A 20485-nucleotide genomic window follows, 5' to 3' on the forward strand; every position below is an offset into this window, starting at 1 on the left:
GGAGACCTGAGAGTTGGCTTTCTGTAAGAAGTAGAAGCCTTTGGATTTAGGAGTGGGCATGAGATTGCACATAAAATTCACCTCTTGGGTCGTGGGAGCACGACTGTTAAGGTTCACGAATGCCATATATAGGTAGCTTAAGGTCATCCAGCTGTTATGTGCTAGCTGAAGCAGAGCAAAGTCGAAGTGATTCAGGACCTTGACGAAGAATGGGTGTAAGGGAATGGTCCCGCCCACTTTCAGGATATGTTCACTGATAGCAACATCGCCCTGGGGGGGATTATTAGCCCGACACTTGTTGGAGGGTACATACAGCTTGTACTCTTTGCTAATGTGGTACTTCTCAGACAATTCTAACAGCCTATTTTCTGAAACATTGGAAATGATGGTGGACGCCAATAAAGGACCGGAGTCCGGCTTCTTGGGAGCCACCAGTCATCTCATTCTCTTTGACATGTCTACAAAACCAAAGAAAAAAAGGTGATGTCAAAACAGGGCACTTTGCCCTCCATTTTTTTCTTCTTGCGTGAGTTTTCCATCAAGGCATTGAGTGTGGAAGCATTGAACACGGGTGGATTAAGGACAAGGGTTGAGGGGAACCAGGGGTGACCTCGGGGATACTACAGGGAGAAAACGGGGCAGGAGGTTTAGGAGGGAGGTTTTCCTCCATGAACTCCAGCTCCATTTGTAGATAAAAAAGGCTCACTCTAAGGCTTGCAATGTGATCATTAAGGTTAAAGGAGAAAGGGACTCCATCACCCCTCAAAGCCGAATCTATCTCGCTCTCCACCACCCAGATTTTACACCTAAGCTCAGCCATGTGTTCAAGGTGACATATACGCCCTCCTCAAGGTGTCATAGTTTTGGTAAGGGTTGTTTTCAAGGGATCCTGAGTCTGAGGATAAGTCTACAAACACGATCCCCAGAGGAACACTAGACGACCCCCCACATGACATAAACACGCGTCTTGTTGGTGATAAGGGTGCAAGTGTAGGTGGAAAGGGTACTACAAAACACAAAAGAATAAGCTCAAAACCTCTAGACACAAGTGCTCGAAACAACCAACTACGGGGTACAAGGGAGGGTATATGTGCAAGCGGGTGCATATACATGAATTAGCTCACAAGGAGCTCCGACCGAGACAACCCTTCCCAAGTAACGCTAATTTAAACCCATTGATCATAAGAAAGGGTGGAAGTGTACCTTGAGCGGGTAAATTCATGCACCGTCGCAGCTGAAGAAATACCAGGGGTCGAAAGTACACGCCTACAAAAAGAAAGGGGAAATGTGTTTTAGACTCCTAGCACATATGTAGACATTTACATATAAAAAAAATAAGGAGAAAAGGAAGACAAAGTGGCCTTGAGAGGGATGGAACCACTTACCTCTTGGAATATTTGAAGGCACAAGTACCACCAAGCTAAGAAGACAAAGTGTAGAAATTGTCTTTGAGAAGAGGACCTATTTATAAGAAGCTCAAACTCATCCTAGCCGTTGAATCCAATGCTTGATCTATGGACAAAAATGAAACCAAACACGTACATTGGGATCCGCGAAGCCAAATGATAGGCTCACATTCAATCTCAAGGGATCATAAGGATCACCACCTCAAAAGTGTGTTTGTATATACCACCAAAGCAAATAAACACACTAATGCTACCTATGCTTTGAAGACACCATGGCGAATAGTCTACCAGAGTGCCTAAAGGCCCTCTCCTAGACTGGGGGGCAAGTGTGGATGCTAAAAATTCTATACTTGTTAAGAACCCAAATCTCGTGCTAAGGTCCCGTGAATGCCTAAGTACGTACATGCGCCTACACCCCTAGACGAGTGTTGGGTAGCCTCGCTAGGTGAAGCCCCATTAGCCACATGAGACCCCTGTCTCGTGCACCATGCATCCGGTCAATGCACCACATGAGGCCTTCATCAGGCGCCTCGCGCCACAGGCCCCTGCCATGTGCCAATGCCTCGTGAGGCACCCTTTCGTGCCCAGGCCTCCGCCTCGCGACCCCGCCTGGCGCCACTGGTCCACGTTGCGCGCCAACACCTCGTGAGACACTATCTTTTGCCCCAGGCCTCCGCCTCGCGACCCCACCTCATACCACAGGCTCATGACGCTTACCAACACCTCACGAGACACCCTCTCGTGCCCAGACCTTTGCCTCGTGATCTCGCCTTGCACCACAGGCCCCTGTCATGCGCCAGCGCCTCGCAAGACACCCTCTCGTGCCCAGGCCTCCGCCTTGCGACCCCGTCTCGTGCCACAAGTCTATACCATATGCCAACACCTCAGGAGGCAACCTCTCATGCCCAAGCCTTCCCCCTGTGACGGGCACCTCGAGACTTTGGCCTCCCATGCCCTTTGGGATCATGTCTCCCATGATGACCCATAAAGGCTTCAACACCTAAAGGTTAAAAGAGTAGGATGCATATGGATATGAAGTACGTACGGGGGTACGACCCTGAAGACCCCAGGTGTCTGACAACAAGCACCATGCCAGACAAGTAGTTGTTGTACGAGTAAGGTGCCTGATGTGGTCCTTCCCAACCAACCTCTGACGTTCGTACTAAACAGATGGTGGAGGTATAACTAGGTACTAAATTGGAGGTGCTCCCGCATACCCTTGGCATGTATTGGAACTGACCACCACGCTCCTGGCACCACTACCATCTGTAGACTGCATATGCAGAGTCGTGTCCCTAGAGATCACCATGTATAGTGAGCCAATAGTTCTCTACTATAAGTATGGCCTCTCTTCACCTGAGAAGGGGGGGATCTTTTGGAGAATTTTGTAACCAGTTGTTGCTAATGAAAAAAGATATTCAACATTCTCTCCATTTTTAATTCTAGAATTACAGCATTTACATTTGATGTTCTTGAGATCGTAAGGGAGTTAGCATGAAGTTTAGTGAGTTAAAAGTTCACTTCTTTTATAATTCCAAAAGTTCTTGATCTAACTTAGGTTACGAGTTCTTACCGTCAACAGATACCTCTGCTCATACTCCTTCAACTGTCTTGATGCGTGGGCTATTACCTTAGTGGCTTGCATCAGTACGCACCCCAAACCCTGTCTGGAAGCATCACAGTAGCCTACAAACTTTTCATTGTCTGATGGCAGACTTAATACTGGAGTGGTGATCAGTCGCCGCTTCAATTCCTTGAAACTGTTCTCACACCTATCTGTCCACACATACTTAGTCTTCTTACGCGTTAGTTCGGTTAATGGTGTGGCTATTCTGGAGAATACCTCAACGATCCAGCGGTAATACCCTGCCAATCCCAAAAAGCTCCTAACCTCTGGTACATTGCTCGGTCTGGGCCAATTTCTCACTACCTCAATCTTACTTGGGTCAACCAGAATCCCCTCCTTACTGAAAATATGACCCATAAATGTTACTTGGGGTAGCCAAAACTCACACTTGCCAAACTTAACATATAACTTATGCTCTCTCAATCACTGTAATACCAGGCGTAGATGTTGCTCGTGCTCTGTCTCTAACTAAGAGTACCAGTATGTTGTCAATGAATACGATCACAAACTTGTCCAGATAATCCCTGAAGACCCTATTCATCAAGTCCATAAAAGCTGCTGGGGCATTTGTTAATCCAAAGGACATGGCCAGGAATTCATAGTGTCAATACCTTGTGCAGAAAGTGGTCTTTGGTATGTCCTTCTCTTTAATCCTTAACTGGTGGTAGCCTGATCGAAGATCGATCTTGGAGAACACTATCTTCCCCTATAGTTGGTCAAACAAGTCATCGATCCTAGGCAGTGGGTATTTTTTCTTAATGGTCAACTTGTTCTACTCTCAGTAGTCAATACACATCCTTAAGGATCCATCCTTCTTCTTGACGAACAACACTGAAGCACCCCACGGTGAAAAACTTGGTCTAATGAATCCCAAATCCAATAACTCCTGCATCTGAATATTCAATTCTTTCAACTCTACTGGATCCATTCTATGAGGTGTCTTAGTTATTGGCTCCGCTCCTGGAGCCAATTCTATGAGGAACTCGATCTCTCGGTGTGGTGCCAACCTTGGCAGATCTACAGGGAACAAATCAGGAAATCCACATACTAATTTGGTCTCATTCAGTCCAACTAAAACAAATTTAGAAGTATTCACAATGTTTGCTAGGAATCCTATGCAACCTTCTTGCATTAGATCTCTTGCCTTCAGTTCCGAAATCATAGGTACTCGCGGTCCACTCATTGTCCCCACAAATACAAAGGGTACCTCCCCTAGTTAAAAAACTACCATCCTGTGTTTGCAGTCAATAGCCACCCAATACTTTGATAATCAATCCATCCGTAGGATCATATCAAAGTCGTCCATCGCTAACTCAATCAGGTCTGCAGACAACTCCCTATTGTTTATCTCTACAGCCAATGCTCTAACCCATCTCCTAGAGACTACCAGTTCCCCAGTCGGAAACAAAGTTTGAAATCCCCTAGCATACAAATCACTAGGTTTACACAGCTCATCTATCACTCTAGCATATACAAATGAATGAATAGCCCCTGAGTCAATTAATGCGGTAAAAGAAGAACCCACACTAGAAATCTGACCTGTCATCACTGAGGGGCTAGCCTCAGCCTCAGTCTGGGTCAAGGTAAATACTCTGGCAAGAGTGAGGCTGTCACTCTATTTCGATTCTATTTTCCTAGCTTGTGGGCAGTCCTTCCTCAGGTGACTAATGCTCCCACAAGTAAAGCAGATCCTGATTCTGCACTCCCCCTGATGTTGTCGTCTTCACCAAGGACACACTGGGAAACTCCTCCAATTGATTCCCTTGCCCTGACGGCCACTGAAAGCACCCCGTGCCCCCATATCTGTGCCAGAAGGAACAAAAGAATCTAGAGCCTTTCTCTTTTGTTCAGTGGGGACACTACCCCGACTAGATCTAGTAAAAGGAGGCACCATTCTCTGAGCATTGCGCCTAGCGATGCCCTCTCGCCAAATCTGATCCTCGGCCCCCTCAGCTGTAAGGGCCTTCTCCACTACCTGTGCATAAGTGGTAGTTCCTAGATCCAGAGTTATCTTGATGTCACGGGCGATCATCACGTTCAATCCTTGCACAAATTGATCCCCCCATGCCATGTCAGTTGGCACCAAATCTGGCGTGAACTTCGCTAACCAATCAAACTTCAAGGCATACTCAGTAACCGTCATTCGGTTCTGAGTCAGGTTAGTAACACTACAAGAAAAAACAGTATTCATAACACTTAAAAACTGCTAACCAGGAGTATTGATAACGCTTCTGAAAATGCTAACATAGCCCCTGTTATTAAAAGTCATGTCTTTTCTATAACAGTATTCGAATGTTATGTTCGATGTTATCTTAAACTATTCAATAACACATTTTTAGTTGCTATAATATTCAAATAATAACATTTAGTTAGAGTATTTGGTTATACATTTGAAGTTTAATCTTATACTTTTTGCACAACACTTTTCAACTGTTACATTTGATTATTTTGATAACATTTTTAGTTTGTTATATGATATAAATCATAACAATTTGTTACGCTTATAATATTTTTCTAAATCATAACATATAGTAATAAAATTTTGTTACTTTAGTCTGGATAATATATTTTAAATTTTATATTGATAAGTATACTTATAAGGTTTTTTTTTAATTAAAAGATTTTCATTATTGTATTTTGAAAAAAAAAATCAAAATTAATCATAAAATGTAATTCTCAATAGATTGATAAACCATAAGTATTACATTAAACAATAATTAATTCAAACCATGAATGTGTCTACTTCATGAGATCTTAGTTCTAACTTAAGTTTGAAAGCATAACATAATAAAGTTTTATAATCTTTTACTTCAAAAATGAAAAACAGAAACCCTACAAGATACACAAAAGTAAACTTTGCATGAAACTTGCTCCATCATTCCATTCATCATCCTTTGTGCACTAGTCTTTGTTGGGAGTTTATTTGCTTAGCTACAACAAAATTTAAATAATTAATACTTCAACTTAAAGTTAATAGTAAACTAAAAGAGTACATAAAAAAAGTTAATTAACTAATTATGACTTTATCAGCTGGCCATGCAATTATACTACCTATAGCATCTTCTATACTAGTTATTCATCCCATTTTCCATCATCATTCAATCGGTAGACCTTAACTTTATGTTTTCTCTTTAATCAAGTAAAGAGTTCTTCGTACTAGGTACTTGAAAATATATATGATCATAATATTTTGATCATCTCAACCTTTTTTTCAATTCTTGTTTTGTATGTTATTAACATAAATGAACAATCAAGCAGTGGTAATAATATATACCATATGAATACAATTACAGGGTAATCATGTATTAATAATTTTTTTGATGATAAAGTCAATAATAAAATGAAAAGTATACATAAGGTGACCAATATTCATGAAAATTTGGTAACTCTACTAATTGTACATACTTAAAAGTTAATCTAAGCATAAAATGGAAACTTAATCTAACCATAAATAAACCTTAACAACACATTTGTCTTCTAGGTTTTTCAATACCAATCATATATATTCAATAGCTCTAATGAAAACAGAGAATTGATGTTCATATACATAAACATGTACAAATATCTTTATATATACACATATATTATATCGATTACAAAACTAGATCAATTAAAGCTTAAACTCAAGTATAATCAATTCAAACAAGGATCTAACATAAATGTAGAAGAAAGTTAGGCTAAGAACATGTCAAAGGAGTGCAAGAAAAAAAATTGAAACATGTCTAGTGTTTCTTAAGCCAATGTATACTACTATCTATATTGTCACTATCCAACAAAAATTAATGATCATAGTTCATACAAGTAAATACATATCAAAACCAGAATCAATATTAAGAAGTACATCATCTAGGTCATGCATTGAGAATCACCTTGAATATTTTCCTGGCCAAATACATTTGTGCAATTAATACAATACAACTTCCAAATGTATAATAAATTTACAATAATAAACTTAGGCAATAAACTATAAAACAACAAAAATACTTTGAAAAGTACAAAGCTACAAGAGAAGGATGCATTATCACAATAGCTTCAAATATATACAATCTCACATAAAACCTTAAGCACATAAAAAACCAAATTGGACATAACTTAAATCAAGATAAAATAATAGAGCTCTATAATATATACAAGAATGTAAAAAATTGCTTATACCTATAAGCAAAGGGGAAGCAACATTTGCCAAGTCCATCTTCACACCGTTTAGTGCCCCAAGCATATGTATCCTAGCAATTATTCTCATTAGTCCTACAAAAGTAAAGTAGTAAAAGCTCTGTTAATATTTAAATGAATCAATGGCAAACAAATAAAAAGGTACACAAATATTACTATATAAAGAAGACACTGAGTTGTGGCACAGAACATTAAATGGAAAAAATTATTTAAATGAACTCAGTCTATTTTCAAATGGAGAACTATTATACCGTAACTACATAATGAGAGGAGTTCAAATCATTTTTATCTTATTTTCATCGACTAGCCCTATATCCCTAGATCCTCTCAAACATCGAATCAATGAAAAATTATAGATACAAAATCCTACAACTCCCAATCTCAAAATAAAAAGCCTAGTAACAATAGTAAAATAGATAAAAGAATAAAAAATTTCCAATAATAACCCTAAGATCAACATTTCTCAACTTTAATATTTAAACATTCAAATCATGGATATGGAACCCATATAATCAACATTATAAGCAGTCAAATTTGCTAAAAAGGCATGATCTTAAGATAATCAATATAAAATAGACCAGAACTTTCACCAATTTCACAGAAATGATTCTAGCCCTAAGATATTTCATCTTCTACAAGATAAAAAGATAAACAAGAAAAATGAAGAAGAAAAATGGAAATAACACAGTTTATGAAAATCTAGCATTGAATCCAGAAATACTAGTTATAGATCTTAAGCTTTAGAAATAAGTACCTGCAACTACATTAATGTTAAGTCAGTTGTCTCCACCATCTCTACAATTTACAGAATATAAAAACAAGAACTGAGATATATTTTTGAAGATGAAAATACATTTATGCAAACAAATGAGGCTATTAATTGGGGATTTCAAAGCCTGCTAGGGCTTTGCTAATGTCCAACCCAAAAAAATTATAAATCAAATATAGAACATATATATCTTACAAATAGCGGTGGGAAGGGCTTTGCCGAGAAGAGAGAAGGGCTGAGGAAAGAAAGTGACAATTGAGAGAGGGGTCGAGGAGAGAGACTGGCGAGATAGAGTCATGGCAGAGACAAAGGGAAAGGAAGAGAGAAAGGGGAACTGAAGAGGCTGAAGGGTGGAGAGGGTAAATTATTTTTAATCAGGGTGCACGTTGTTGTACCAAAATTTTTAAAGTCCCACCTTTTTTCTATTATTTGCAAAAGGCCTGCTTTTTATTAATGGAAACAATAACGTGTTTTGGAAAATGCCCATATTCAATGTGATTAATGTGGCTTTTTCTTGTAAACTAAAACAACTAGAAGGATTTTACTAAGATATATAACATTTAAGACAATTATAATCAGTGAAAATATATATTAAAAATGATTCCCGCATAAACTATCATCTAGTTTTCAAGACACTTTCCATAAAAGTAGAAGCAAGAATTACCTAGGATGGCAAAGATATTAGAAGTGTAAATAGTTAAAGGATCATATGTACAACCAAATACTATTGCTGGTATCGAGTCAACCTAACAGAAAATAATACTTCACATCAATAATTCGTGTGTGTTAATTTGGTCGTTATAATAACATTTATAATAATGAAGGAATCACATATAAGAATATTAGAACGCACCTTCACAATTCAATATAAAACAATTCCAATAACTACTAAGTTTAATAAGAGTAAATAATTTATATCATGAATTCGACATCAAATGTTGGATGCAAGTAGACCGAATATGTGTATATAGAAAAACTACTCATAAAAGCATTTATCATACTTTAGTCATCCTCTTCCTACTCTAAAAGATAAGTCAAAATTTATGATTCAAGTTATCTACTACAAAATTTACTGACTAACAATACAAAATGATTATGAACATATGTTGAGAGAGAGAGGGAGAGAGGTTAGAAAGTCTACCTAAAAATTTGTTCCAACTACTCAATGCAGTATGGAACATTACATAACAATTCTTGAGTTGGGCAATTGAATTTTCATTAGAGAAATGACATACCCTGTAGACAAGTCCAAATCCTCTCTCTCCCAACTTGTTAGCAGAACTGAAGTCATTAGTAGCCATCTTCAGCTCAGCATAATTGAAAGTCAATGGTTTAACATCCATCCCTAAAATCTTTGCATGCAAACCAAACATAAGGTGATACACATCATATACATTTTCAAACACGTTGAAGTGTACTAATCTCCCTATTACAAGCCATATTATTGCAGTTTCTTTAACATTTGGGACAGTTGGATGGCATTAAGGTAATAAGAATACCTTCGTTGTTGTAGTTGTTTTGAGAATTCTTTTTTCTTTGAAGAAAATATAGAATTCCCAACACACAGAAAAATATTGAAACCCCAATACCAACAGAAGCCCCTACAATCAATCAGTCCTCTTGTTCTTCTTGGTTGGAGATCCTAAAATCAGAATAGTCCCATTATCCGTCTTGGTTGGAGGTTTGTTACTGACTGTGGGAATGAAATCTTCATGATGGAAGCTCAATAATCAACTCAAGAATTAAACTTTTATGGGAAGAAAACTGACTTTAAGAATTGCATCCAAAATATTTCACTACATATTACCTGGGCTGGCACTAATGGCTGAAATAGAGGGACCATAAGTACCTTGCACAGGTATGCAATAAGTACTTTTTCTAGCCCAAAAAAGATGGATTTTAAGGTAGTTCTCTCATATTCTAACCTTATAGGTCTTTGGAATAAATAAATAGCATACATCCTTTTGCTGTCGTAAATGCTTCAAATATGTTGATTGTTTTTTCCTAAGATCCACTGAAAGGTTCTGAAGATCTATTGTAAGTAATCATTGTCATAATTTTCCAATATCGATCAATCTGCAAGACAGAAGAATACAATAAATCCATAGAATTTTCTGTATATGATAATGGCTTTAAAAATTTCTCCTAATCCACTCCAACGTGATGAAATTAAAAACCATGCATACTAGTACTATTTACCTTTTGAGTATAAAGAAACTAGAATTTAACTCATAAAATAACTAAAGCATTACACAAAAATAAGTGGGAATTTTATGGCAGCAAAGATTAACCATGAAAACAATACATGTACATTTTTCATAACATTAGACTCCTCGAAGGACCCTCTGGCTAAAAATTTCTGTAATCTCTTTTTGGACTTTCTCAACAAATTTGTAATCTTTTGTGTAAGAGCCTCAATTGTTCATTGATCTTCTCTTCCATATCAAAATGAGGGCATCAAAGCCTTCCCATGAACCTTAAATAGCTCAGACATTTTGATCCATGCACGTTGAATATTTGCATTTATTTCTTCAAAATCATCCACGCAATTCTGTGGTAAACCCACCGTAAATGCATCCTTTCTCCATCCCAACAGATAGCACATAACATAACGTGATATAATCAAATCTCAAACCAAAAGTTAATCAAAATGAATGCTTGGAAAGGGCACAATGGCCAGAGCACAAAATTCCCAAAAACATCTTACACAACAAATACAGAGCCAGATATTACGAGGATCTAAGCCCCTTAGATAATTTCATTCACTGAACAAAGTAAACAACTACACAAAGAGCAAATAATATTAACATTAATCATCCACAACCAAATTACATAGTAAAAGCCAAGCATTTTATATAAATCTTCATCATCATCATTATTTTTCTTTCCATAATTGTATGCATCAAAAAGTTTCTTTAACAAAAAATAATTCAAACGATACCCATATTTAAGTCAAATGACCTTCTGAGAGTATCGTTGAATTGCGTAAGTTCATCACAAAGCACACAAAAATGAGCGATTTTCTTTTGTTAGCAGGACAGGAAAATTTCTAATCACTATAAACATCAGCTTCAGACATTGTAGCAAAGTAAATAAACTCAAGTATTCAGATTAATTAGGTTCTAAATAAAGAAGATGAAGAAAAAAATTACCTAGAAGGACATAAACTCAAGTATACCGCCGTTGTGTGTTCCGAAGCTCGTACCGACATTGTGAGGCAGAGATAGATGAGACGAGACAAGAGTGAGAGAGGATAAGTGTGTGAAAGAAAGTGAATGGAGGAGAATAAGCTCTGCAACAGAGTGTAAGAAAGAGAGGCAGAGAGGCGGCAATGGAGGCTGAGAGAAATTGTTTGGGTATGTTGGTTTAGGTATTAAATTTTGGCTGAGAGAAATTAGACCCAAAAAAATTTCATTTGGCACCTAGGTATATTTCATATGGCGCTAAAAATTTTATTATGTGTTTTTTTTAATCATCTATTAATAACACTTTTAAAGATGTGTTATTTTTTTCCTGTAATATATACTAAAAATTGTTGTAGTGTAAACTCATCAACCTTTGCAACTCGTACTGCAACACTGTAATATTTCTCATTAAAAATGTTTATGAATTCTTCCCAAGTTATGACTACCACATTCCTTCTCTGAGACACAACATCCCACCAGATGAGGGCATCTTCTCTCAACATGTAGCTAGCGTAGGCTACTCTCTCATTCCCTTCCACCCTCATGAAATCTAGAATGGAAGAAATCATGTTCATCCACTGCTATGCCTGCAGTGGGTCTGGGCCACCCTTAAAGGTGGGAGGATGTTGCTTCCTAAACCTCTCATATAGAGGTTCCCAAATATTTTCCATAGCAGGTTGGGCTGGCACTAGTTTCACAACCTATAGAACATGTAACCCAATGCCCTGAGGAAGGGCCTGTTGCCTCAACTTTCGAAGCTCTTCTTCAGTTCGATGTCTAGCTTCCATCTCGGCAAACATCTGTTGCCAATTCGGTGGGGCATGTGGAAGGTCCTGACCCTAGTTGTTATCCTCGGTTCTATTGTCGCGCAGTCTGATTGATCGCCGAGGCATTACTACAATATGCCTTCAATTAATGATGTCACACATCAGGCATGATAAAAAGATAAAAAACCACCTCCCAATTTCATCAATCAACCACAACCAGCAAGCTCACATATCACACATAGTATACAACAATGAAGGGGTCCATGCTCTTACATCATCCATATAACAACACATTCATCATGCTCTATCTATATATATATTCATGCAAACAGGGCAACTTAACACAAGCAATTAAGCATATAATTCATTAAATACCAACCAACTCTGAGTCTAGCTTGTCACTGGCAGCGAGCGTACATGTTCGGTCGATCTCCAGGAATCATAAACCTTGGCGCACTCTGATACCAAGTTGTAACGCCCTACTTCCTTATAGTTGTTACTATGTGAGCTAAAAATGTGTCATTAGCTCGCCAAACGAGGTTTTAAGTTAAAAGTGTGACTAAACTGAAATAAAACTTGTTTGTTGACATTAATTATGAAAATTTTGATCTTCATTGAAATCATAGAAAAGCTAAACAGTTGGGATCCCAAAATACTATTTAGAAAACATATTACAACTCAAAAAGATAATCACGGTCGACCTAAGTGACAAAGTAGTTCATTACAACATTCTTCCCAAAATAACTCTGGTCATGGCAGCCAGGTAGGCCGAACATGTACCTGTCGCTCCATGCTCTCCGTAATCATGGTTGGTCGACCTTCTCCTTGCCCTTACCTGCACCATAGAGCATCTGTTAGCCAAAGCCCAGGAAGAAAACTCAACATATAACATATAACATAACAATCCACAGTATGCTACAATATAGCCAACGAGCTAAACATATAGAAGCCTATGCCATCCCAGGCGCTTTACCAGGCCCTGGGTTCGCGGTCTTCACCGAGCGGGTGGATTCAGCCCCCTAGGAGGGTCTCACCCTAATGACCTGCACTCAGCATGCTAAACGCCGATCCTGATCCCTTGCCGTACCTAGCTTCTTGCCGTTCTCGGCCTTCCCCATTCCCGGCCTTCGCTGTTCACTCACAAACATGCTAACATAACTTAATAATCACATCTATCCACAAATATATTAAGCATAAACAATAAGGTCGCACCCTGAAACACAAATAATAAGGTCGTGCCCTACTCTACGGGCACAATAGTTTTCTTACATGTGTCCCAAGCTATCTGAGTACTGCGATCCCGAGCACAGTCCTCTTACTCGAGCCTCGCTAAAAACCTAGTCACAACGCATTCACAATAACCATTCATCAAGTCCAAAACCAAATAAGAATTTTGGAATATTAATCTAGCCTTCAGGACTTTGGATTCTACTAATCTGGGTAGTAGGATCCTTCTCGAGCCTTAGCATTCGAGTTCCCGAGCTTAAAATCTCTATTTCCCTCTTTTTCTCCTTTTGAGTCGTGGCCTGCCCCTTAGAGCTTCAACCTGCTATAAGTCAGAGGGCAAAGCTCTCTCTACTGGTGGACACGGGCCACGAAGCGCTATGCCCTGCGCTGCGGCGCCTGGATAGATTTCTGAGGCCCCAGGCCTCTACGTACAAGCGGGCCACGACGCCTGATGAATAGAGCCACACCTCGAGCCTCTAAGCCTAGAATTCCCATGCATTTCACGAGCCAACCTCCCTGAAACTGACCAATTCCAAGCCTTAATCCTAGAATTCTGCCTAGGATTCATATCCAAACAACATAAATGATACAAAACATCATCACAACCTAAGCTTAACACCTAAATTCAATAAAGCTAGAACCTAGGCCATCATACCAAAAGTTACAGTAAGTACTTAGAGAATTCAATATGAAATCCTTACCTCTGTTATAAATCCGGCTCGAGCTAATTCCCAACCACAGCAAGCTTCAATCCTTTACTTCCTTAGCCTAGGATCCTTAAAATACTTCAACAAACTCCAAGCACCCAAAGAGAGGGAGAGTGAGCCGAAAGAGAGAGATTGAGAGAGAAAGTTTCCATTTTTGTCTTTTCTTAATTCTATAGGTGTCTTCTTGATCAGTTTAAGCCTATCCTCAGCCACCCAAGTCTCCAAAATGCCCAAAATACCCTTAAGCATATCTTAATCCTTTAATGCCACCAAGGGAAATTCTGTCAATTGCCACATCTCGCTAAATCCTCGGGTATTCCTATAAATCCCCACTAATCCCGGCATACTCAAATAATTACTAAATTATTACACACTACCCGGTAAATCCCGAACACTGGCTGTGTTCCCAAAATACCCCTAGGCTCCTCCCGAGCTAGGTATTCAACCCCGTTGTGACTATTTAGCTAAACTGCTCCCTAGGACCGTCTCACATCATGCATCACACATATATCACCACACTCTCGTGGTCTCAATCAAAATACACACATATATCACATTTATGCTCTCAACGGGCTAAAATTATAGATATGCCCCTAATAACCAAATGGGGCCCACATGCATTTTTAATTCACCTAAACATGCATTTTTAATCACATAATCGCTGAATTCACATATTAGCATAATCAAATCAATTATTGCCCTCCCGACATGCTAATCAAGGCCCTAAGCCTTATTAATATATTTGTGACGATACATTATGTAACGCCCTGGATAGCCAAGATCGCTACACTGTGTGTTTATAAAGTGTCAGACTTGCTAATCAAGTCATTTAATTAAAACTGTGTTACTGAAACTATAAAGGAACTAGGGTTAGAAATGGTTTGGTCTCAAAAGCTACATTTTCATTAAGAAGCATCATCTGTTTACACGGGATCCCAAAAATATTAAGTTTAAAGACTGTTTACAAAAGACACAGGATTCGTATACAATATCAGGCCATATTAAGGTAAAACAGACAATTAGGTAATCCCTGTCCTGACCCACTCCTCGACCATGGCGATCGAACAGCTGGCTATGTACATTCCACCCCGCGGCCCTCCATCTCAGGGTTGGTCCAGCTTGCCTTTGCCTTTAACTGCACCACGTAGCACCCGTGAGCCAAGGCCCAGCAAGAAAACACAACTACAGAGCATAAGCAATCAACAGACAAATCAACATCTCATATTGCATCACATAATCTCAACCACATAACCATTTTGTATAGCCTAGTATTCAACATGCCAAACATATCAATTCATAGCATACATCACTGCACAAATGATAGCTAGGGCTAGCGCTCTCAGGCTGCTCCCTCCGTTATCCCACTGACTCCGGCCCTCTTAAAGCGAGCTCAGTGAATGTTAAGCTATCCTTGGCTACCAGTGGCCAAGCTGCGCCCTGTGCGCAAATATAATGTATGGCACTCTTAGGTCGCTTTTACATGTCCCATGGCGTAATACCATCATTGACACGATGAAAGTATCGGGAGAACTTAGTCTCATCATAATCATATAATCGGGTGCAGTTCTCTTACCTTTCAATTCACTAGCTTTGATCCCTCGACTCCTTGAGCACGATCCCCCTCGAGCCCTAGCGCTCACCTAAACACAGTCATGGGCCAAAGTTATCATCAACCCTCAAGTCCAAAACCCAGCCCCGGGGCCAATCCCGAGCCCCCGGGAAGTCCTAGCTCCACCAAACAAGGTGGTGGAATCAAACCCCAAACCCTAGGTCAAAAGCCCTTGCAAATAACCCTAAAATCCCCTTCAGAAGGCAGGGTAGCGCTACAGCGCTCATGGGAGGGCGCTACAGCGCTACAAACAGAAGCAAAACCCCATCAGCAAACTTGGCCTAGCGCTATAGCGCCCAAAGGCTAGCGCTGTAGCGCTAGTCACAGACAGGCCAACACCAAATTTCTCTTCCTGCGATTTCCTCGAACCAAACTCAACCAAAACTTCCCCAAACCTTTGCCAACCTCAAAAACAACCTTATGACCATATTCCACTCATCCCAAGCACCCCAAATACCTAAAACTCAAGCACATGCATCCCCAAACTCACAATTCACCATAGCCACTCCTAAACACTAAAACTCAGCAGAAATCAGCTGAACAACAAAGTCGGAGTTTAGAATTTATACCTATAGTGGAATTTCGACCTCAAGGTGCCTCTAGACTTCCTTGGCTTGCTCCTCCTCAACCTTAGGCCTGAATTCCCTAAAGTTTCCATCCAATTCAACTTAAGCACCATAACTCAAAAACTAGAAACAGAAACTGAAGAACTCTAAAGTCTTACCTCAAGTGTTGATGAAATCTTGCTAAACCTTTGCCAATTTCTCAATCCTAGGTTAGGATCCTTGATGCTTAGTTTATCCCAGCTCTCCTCTGAGCTTTGCTCCAAAAATCCTCAAGAAAGGTGGTGAGAGAACCACAAACCGACCCAAGAAAGTGCAACTTTATTTTTCCCTTCCTTTTCTCCTTTCTTTCTTTTCCCTTCTTTTCTCTCTTTCAGACTTCTATAACTTTCTACAATTCCTACTAACATAAAGCCTTGGTAATACTTAACTCCTGTAAGCCAAATGACTATTATGCCCTCCCTATTAAATCTAAACCCTTTAATCCACTTAAGGGCATTTTAGTCATTTTACCCAATTCCCGCTAACTCCTCGAGTGTCTCTAATATTTCCCGCTTAGCTCCCGATACCTAATTAATCACCAATAACATTCCTCAATGTCAAGATTAACTCTAGTATATTCACTAAATTCCCATTTATACCCCTAAACTCACCCCGACCCGGGTATAAATCCTCGCCATGACTTTTTCGCTACTTTGCTCACTAGGATCGTCTCGAGTCACAAATCATAGATATATCCACATAATAATGTGGTCTTGACAATTATCACATATACCAAAGCATTTATGCCCATAATGGCCAAAATTACGATTATGCCCTTCTAATCTAATCAGGGCCTATATGCATACTAATACACATAGTCATGCATCTGAAATATTCAAATAATCATATAACATGCTTTAAATCATAATCATGCATCTTAATCATTAAAACCACACATAATTCCCATTATGCGCTTCAGGCACACTAATCAAGACCCTTAAGCCTTATTAGCAAATTTGGGTCGTTACACATTAAATAATAATTCAAATTAAAAACTGATTAGATATTTTCATTTAATTATTTATTTAAATCATATTTTAAAGAGAATAATTAAATAACTGATTAAACAAACTTATTTGAAATTCAAAATTTAAATCCCAGGGATAAAAATCCCTGATGCCAGGCGCCAGTCACTGTAATGTACAGTGTGTGTCGCCCAGCCCTATTAGGGATGCCCAAATTCTCATTTGTTTATTTAATCAACTTTTAAGACAAGATATTTATCCCAACATAAATATCAGTTAATTTAAAATTAACTTTATCTTAAAATATCGGTTTTAAATTAAATAAATAAATATCATATTATGAATAAGATATTTATTATTCTCTCTCTTTATATTAATCCAAACAAGATTAATATTAATTTTAACCTATAGTTTTTCAAAATAAAAACTATGTAGTTAAATAATTAATTAATTCACAATTAATCAATTACCCATAATTATCAAATAATTATTTCCTTGCCCTGGAAAATTAATTCTTTTGCAATTTAGTCATTTCTCTTTACAAATCTTTCTTTTGAAATCCTTACCCTTTATAGTGTAGGACAAAGGTGATATGAGGACCATGGACCTATAATACGAAGCTCCAATAAACTAGATTATTAATTAAACTCTTTAATATAATAATCTTATTTATTAATTCCATGATTACTCCACTATAAATATGGAATTACACTCTAAGTATTTATAGAATTGTATTTACAGAGTTTTCTCTAGTAGTCCTTTGATATAATCAATATATGTAGTTTTGTCCTCCATTATTGGATCGTTAATTAGAGCTGGTCAAAATTACCGTTTTACCCTTTTAAATACCTCTTGATCCTTAAGTACCATTAATTCACTAGCGAGTAATTAATCTATAATCTAATTATAGATTTGAGCTCAATAACTATTCAGTTCTAGAATCAACCCTTAAGAGAACCAATATTCGATCCGTTAGGAAAGTATGGATTCCATCATTATAATTCATGTTCCCAGCCATCCATGATATTGAATCTTCAAAATAAAAGTCATTAGCCTCAATATCCTAAGAGACCTTAACGAGTGAATCAAAAGATCCAATAAACATAAACAGGAGTTCATGAATACTAAGGGTTTAGACTGATCTACAAATAATCATCTATTATGACAAGAATTAAATTTTTACATCAAACGACAAGTTTATAAAGATAATTAATTTTCATCGGTCCTGTTATATCTAATCTCTATTATATACAACACGTTTACTAAGTTGTCTATCCACATTGGTAATTCGAATCTAGATTACTTGCATCTCGTATGCTAAGCAAACCGTACTAGTAACCATTCATTAAAGATTCCTTACTTTAATATGTTACTGACTATTTTATTCATTATATATGATCTTAATTCTCTCGTACTAATACAAGAACATATTCTCATGAATGAATAGGTAATTTTCTTGATATTATTATATAATTAAATCAAACAATAATTATAACATTTAAATATAATAAAATTATACTTTTATTTAAAACCAATAAAATGTCTTTACATGCTTTTAGGGCATTAATCCTAACAATCTCCCACTTTCCCTTAAAGCAAGCGAGGCATCTCCCTTAATCCCATATTGCGCACGTGACCCATGAACGACTTTGCAGGAAGTGTGTAACGCCCTGGATAGCCAAGATCGCTACACTGTGTACCTATAAAGGTGCAAGACTTGCTAATCAAGTCAATAATTCAAAAACGTGTCACCAAACATGTATGAGATAGGGTTAAAAAGGTTTTGGTCTCAAAAGTTTCATTTTATATAATTGAGCAGTTACATACATGGGATCCCAAAAAAAAAAACAGAGTTTTAAAGTTGGATTACAGACTCCCCAAAATACAGACGACTGTCAGCTATACTAAGGCAAAATGAACAATTTCTGGGTCTCGCGTCCCTGCCTAAACCTCAACCGTGGCGGCTGAGCAGCTGGCCATGTCATTTAGCTCGTAGAGCTCTCCAAATCAAGGTTAATCAAGTTTTCCCTTGCCTTTACCTGCACCACGTAGCACCCGTGAGCCAAGGCCCAGCAAGAAAACATGATGTGCAACACAGACAATAATAGCAGGTAGTAAATTCACTAAGCATGAACTCTCATCAAACAATTCACATTAACCATTCAACACATAAGAATCAAGGATGCAGCCAATCACTTACAACATTCATATCACACAATAACTAGGGCCGACAACTTAGGCCGCACCCTCTGTTTACCCCACTCACTCCGGCCCGCTTAAACCGAGCTCAGTGCATATTAAGCTGTCCTCGGCTACCAGTGGCCAAGCCGTGCCCTGTGCACTAGTGTAACCCTTGGCACCCTTAGGCCGTTGGTTCACTAATTAGCTTGCATGGAATAATACCATCTTTTCAAGCATACATAATAGGGAACCCTTAGTCCCATTACATATATTCAACCAGGTGCAGTTTTCTTACCTTTGATCTTTGCGGTTACTGATTACGAGCAACGCTCCTCAAGCACGATCCGCTCCCAAGCCTTAGCTTTTATCACCTAGTCACAACCAAGGTGTAGGGTTCCATTAATATTCAAATAAGGGTTTCCGGATACAAAACTAACTTCCGGGAATCCGAATTCCACCAAGCACGGTGGTGAAATCAATCCCGAGCACTCTAGGCTAGTTTCCCGTGCTTTAAAACCCTAAATGTTCAAGTGTGCATCTAAGGGCTACGGCCCTCAAAGCCTAGCCATGGCCCTGGCCTAAAAACAGAACCAAGGGCATGCCTGAAAGAAGACACGCGCTGCGGCCCTTGCTTTGGGCGCCGCGGCACTCACCCTTGGTCGAGCCCTCCTGGCTCATCTTCATCCTAGGGTCGCAGCGCTCTAGAACAGAGTTGCGGCCCTTCCCTTCGTGCCCAGAGAACCCACCATTTCCAACATCTAAACCTCATCCAAAGCCATGCCAAAGCTCCCCAATTCAAGACCCTTTAATCACAACACTTTTATCATGATTCTAACAACACATCCCAGCAGAAATCCAGTCCAAAAACCTACTAGAATCCCATTTTAAATTTCTGAAACTCAAGAACTTCAAACACTAAAACCAGCCATACAAACTCAGATTGAAACCTCTAAATCACGAATTGAAACTTACCTCTTCTGCTGAACCATTTCTCCAAGCGAAATCCAAGTTAATTCCCAAGCTTTCCACCTTAATTCTGCCCTTAAACATCAAAATCACAGTTACCTCAATACCCAGCCAAAACTTAGAATTTCTAACCACAAAGAAGGAAATTCAATGCTTACCTTAGTCCTGATTGAGTTTCTTGATTGATTCTTGAGCTAAGCCTCTAAATCACTCCTTCAATCCACTAAATTCCAGCTCAAATTCTCCAAATTTCTCTGTTTATTTCTTGTGTTTTCCTTGAGAGAGAATAGAGAGACAA

General features: G+C 38.6%; 1 long non-coding RNA gene across 7 annotated transcripts; it reads right to left on the bottom strand.

The window, feature by feature from the left end:
- Window positions 1-5717: 5717 nt before the first annotated feature.
- On the bottom strand, window positions 5718-11389 carry LOC133819294 (uncharacterized). Of its 7 annotated transcripts, none has more exons than XR_009886307.1 (7): window positions 11128-11389; window positions 9475-10051; window positions 9117-9327; window positions 8640-8721; window positions 7961-8001; window positions 7189-7281; window positions 5718-5964 (listed from the first exon to the last, which is right to left on the bottom strand). It is a non-coding gene; the product is annotated as an uncharacterized LOC133819294 (long non-coding RNA). The 7 variants fall into 7 exon arrangements; XR_009886303.1 differs by having other exon boundaries at window positions 9211-9327; window positions 11128-11388; XR_009886306.1 differs by lacking the exon at window positions 8640-8721 and having other exon boundaries at window positions 9211-9327; window positions 9475-9683; window positions 9783-10051; window positions 11128-11387.
- Window positions 11390-20485: the final 9096 nt, after the last annotated feature.

The sequence above is a fragment of the Humulus lupulus genome, chromosome 2 (genome assembly GCF_963169125.1).
Source record: "Humulus lupulus chromosome 2, drHumLupu1.1, whole genome shotgun sequence".
Classification (NCBI taxonomy): Eukaryota; Viridiplantae; Streptophyta; class Magnoliopsida; order Rosales; family Cannabaceae; genus Humulus; species Humulus lupulus.